The sequence below is a fragment of the Pollicipes pollicipes genome, unplaced genomic scaffold (genome assembly GCF_011947565.3).
Source record: "Pollicipes pollicipes isolate AB1234 unplaced genomic scaffold, Ppol_2.1 Scaffold_7262;HRSCAF=8765_pilon_pilon_pilon, whole genome shotgun sequence".
In the NCBI taxonomy this organism is placed as follows: Eukaryota; Metazoa; Arthropoda; class Thecostraca; order Pollicipedomorpha; family Pollicipedidae; genus Pollicipes; species Pollicipes pollicipes.
In genome coordinates this window covers 19,114,964-19,118,867 of record NW_023597055.1, presented here as the reverse complement: position 1 = coordinate 19,118,867, position 3,904 = coordinate 19,114,964, and the positions used below count along the sequence as shown (strand labels likewise).

At 61.4% G+C, this 3,904-nt stretch overlaps 1 long non-coding RNA gene across 1 annotated transcript; it reads right to left on the bottom strand.

The window, feature by feature from the left end:
• Positions 1 to 383: 383 nt before the first annotated feature.
• Positions 384 to 2,341, bottom strand: LOC119114251 (uncharacterized). The gene is made up of 2 exons (XR_005096004.1): positions 2,254 to 2,341; positions 384 to 1,455 (listed from the first exon to the last, which is right to left on the bottom strand). It is a non-coding gene; the product is annotated as an uncharacterized LOC119114251 (long non-coding RNA).
• Positions 2,342 to 3,904: the final 1,563 nt, after the last annotated feature.

The window sequence follows — 3,904 nt, the reverse complement described above, 5'->3', positions numbered from 1 at the left end:
AGCAGACATGTACACAGCACCTAGTTCGTCCCAAGACGCCCTTAACTCTTCTCATTCGCCGAGACGATCCGAAGCAACAGTCAACGCGTTGTCACTCATTACTGGCAACCACCGTCTTGAGCTGAATCACAGCCTGTGACGGTCAGTTTCAAAAAAGCCACACAAACATGGAGTGGTAGGAGGTCCTCGCTGTTACAAAGGCCTGCTGTCGACGCACGCCACCGCCCGGCGCGGCGCGTCCGCTGCTGCCCCCGCCGGCTCCTCCCCCCCCCCCCCCCGGAGAAGTCGAGCGGTTTGGCCTGGCCGGGCCACCACTTCAAATAACGCGAAGCCAAAGCCGAAGCCAGGCGCCCGCATGGTTAAAGCCGAAGGAGAACCCGGGATCCGGCTTTGGTCACGTGTATTTCATCACATAATGAAATGAGCACAACAGGCCGTCCGAGCTTGAAAAACGAAACCCGCGCACGACAGGATGCTTGAATTCATGACGTGGCGAACTAACAGTCATTTCAGCACGAGGATACGGAACAATGACTGGCATTTTCGCCTCGTCACGCGACCAACGATGACTGCCAGTTGACATGTCGGAGGGCACGCCTCGCGCATACCCCACGCAGGTCAAGCGCCTCCGATTTCACGGGGTATCCCGCTCGAAGGGTTCGGCGGCGACAGCGGAACGCAGCACGACAACGCACGCGACAAGGCATGCCCACGCGCTCGACACTGCACCAGCCCTGCAGCCTGTCGGCGGCGGACCGATGCCGCCGTCGCTCCTGCGGCCGCTGACACAGACCGGACACGGGGCCATGTCGCCATCCCGTCAGCCGCCGTCGCTCCAGCGGCCGCTGACGAAGACCGGACGCGGGGCCATGTCGCCATCCCGTCAGCCGCCGTCGCTCCAGCGGGCCGCTGACAAAGACCGGACAAGGGGACATGCCGCCATCCCGTCAGCCGCCGTCGCTCCAGCGGGCCGCTGACGAAGACCGGACACGGGGCCATGTCGCCATCCCGTCAGCCGCCGTCGCTCCAGCGGGCCGCTGACAAAGACCGGACAAGGGGCCATATCGCCATCCCGTCAGCCGCCGTCGCTCCAGCGGCCGCTGACGAAGACCGGACGCGGGGCCATGTCGCCATCCCGTCAGCCGCCGTCGCTCCAGCGGGCCGCTGACAAAGACCGGACAAGGGGACATGCCGCCATCCCGCCAGTCAGCTACGCCCGGCAGGCCAGATGTAACGCACAGCGGGTGTTGTGGACAGCTCGGGGGTTGTGTACAGCCCGGGAGGTGTTGTGAGCAGCAGGTGGTGCAGAGCGACCGCTGGCGCCACCTGTACCGGGCCGTCGTCCGGAGATCGGCCTGGCGTCAGGCTGCGGCTGACGCCGCTAGCTGTTGTGCTGCAGGACGATCTGGATGAGCCGCGTCACTCGCAGCCGGCCCAGCTGGTCCAGGCTGTCCCCTGCGGGCCGCGCGCGCCACGTCAAAGCAGGTCGCGACCGGCCGTGCCCCGGGTGTCACACCAAGGTCGCGTTCGGCCGGCAGATAATCTCGGAAAATTATCCGGAATGTTGGAAATTTTCCGGAATGGCGTTCAGCACGGCCGACACAGAAAGTTACCCCAGATAATTTTTTTGTAGCGAGGGAGAATCCCAGAGAATTTTCAGAGCGTGGTCAAGACGGAGAATCTGTTTTCGCTATGCATAGCTACGACCGTTGGCTGTGGATGTCGCATGAAAGACAAATCTAGGGGATAATTTTCGGACCGGCAGAGTGTAAATGGAGAATATCCGCGAATGATCATCGGAGAGATAATTATTCGTTGGATTATGTTCCCTTGGCCGAACGCGACCCCAAACGGCGCGTCGGCTTCGCGTCCCAGCGGGGACGCCACGCCCGTCGACAGGTGGCGGGAGCGACCGCGGGCACGCGGCTCGAGCGTCCGACAACACACGCCACGTGCCCGCCCACAACTACACAACCACGCTGCCGGTGCGCCAGTCTGCCCGGTTGGACACTGCCGACAGAGGCGCCCCCCCCCCCCCCCCCACGACCCGTCACGTGCAGCCGCGCTTACGGTGAATTGAGCTGACGAACTGAACTGAACTGATGCACTGAGCTGAACTGATCTACTGAATTTAACTGATGAACTAAACTGAACTGAACCGGCAAGCTGATGCACGAAAATGTTGAACTGGTGAACTGATTAACATCCATTCGCGGAATAGAGACGCGTCGCGGTGCCAGCCGGACTACTCACGTTTGCTGGCGCCCAGGCCGTCGACAGCCAGGGCCACCTGGAAGAGCTGGGCCATACGATCAAGCGCTAGCTGCTGGGCGGCGGTCGGTTGCTCGGCCGCCTGCCCGCCCAGGCCGGCATCAACCAGCGCGTCGACCAGCCGGCACAGCTGGCCGCGAGTCAGCAGCGCCGGCCGGCCGGCCATCTGAGGCCGCAGCCGCGGCATCTCCTGTCCGGGGACAGGGTCAGGGTCAGAGTCAGGGTCAGGGTCAGGGTCAGGGTCAGGGTCAGGGCCAGGGTCAGGGGATCAGGGAGGGGACAGGAAGGACATCTGATCCGGTGGGACACCTCACGATAAATGCGAACACGTATTTCGGATCATCCATGGTATGGGCTCCCCGATATTCACATTCCACACATGTGCCTACTGCAATGTCACCTGTACACGAACGCGGATAAACCCCCGCATAAATTCGGAGCACAGCACGAAGAGGAAACATCCAGACACGTTGTCACGCATTGTGAAGAACAGACACCTGTCGAACGCCACACGGCAACCAACTGTCTCTAAACGCCAAAACAAACACTCCAGACAGACTGGAACAGCCGCACAACCGCGTGACACGCCGCAGCAGGGGCCACGCTGCGCACAAAAAAAAGTACATTGGTATCTTGGTATTAACAGAAAGGCCTTCGGATCCCAATTTTTCAGCATTAAAAGTTAAGAGTTCTCATTTTCTGACTAGTATCATAGGCTCAGCTTCAGCCGTCCAGTACTGTCAACATAACCAATGCTCGCACTGCAGCATTTAACCAGTACCTGCTGGTATACTTGAAGTCGATAACTCAGCGTAACGACTCTGAACTCATAACACCCGGACTAGTCCGAAACCACCCACTACACATTCAGCACGAACCGGACACAAAGGCAACACAAAAAAAAAAACGGCGATGGAAATAAGCCAAAGCCATCGCTCTCCTACAGACTGGGTAAAAGAACATATCGATCGAACAAGCGTTGAAGCCAGAACCAAGACAATGCCACTTGCCGACCAACTGACAACTACATAATACTATGCAGACCTGAAACGCCGCGAGTTTGTAATCGCTTACAACACATCCGGCTTCACATCATCACAACACAACAACACAACACAACACCCCGTCCGTGTGTAGGGGTCAGCCCAGACATCACCCATCCTGCCCGGATGCCAGGATCTGTGATGTCAGGGCAGCGTCAGCACAGCGCCCCTCCCCTCCCCTCTCACCAGCAGGCAGGACATGAGCAGCAGGTGGAGGCGCGCCATGGGCGGCGTCTCGGCGTGCAGCGCCGCCGCCAGCACGGTCCAGGCCCACAGGCCGGCCACGGGGCAGGCGGCGGCCGGCGGCGGCGCCGAGCTCGGCAGCGGCACGGGTCCGGCGCCGGCCAGCGGCACCAGCGGCAGCGTCGGCGCCGCCTCGAGCCAGCGCAGCACCTGCCGGCCACGGACAGAGCGGCCGTCGGCGGCGGGCGGCGCGGGCAGGGCTGTACCCCTGGCAGTGAGGCCTGTGCACAGATGGCGGTCGGCGAGGCCCGTCGCGCCCATCTGTGCCGCCGCCGCGTACACATCTGTGTCACCGCTCGGGACGGGTAAACCAACAGTCCGTCTGAGGGCCCGCCCGAGTCTGTATA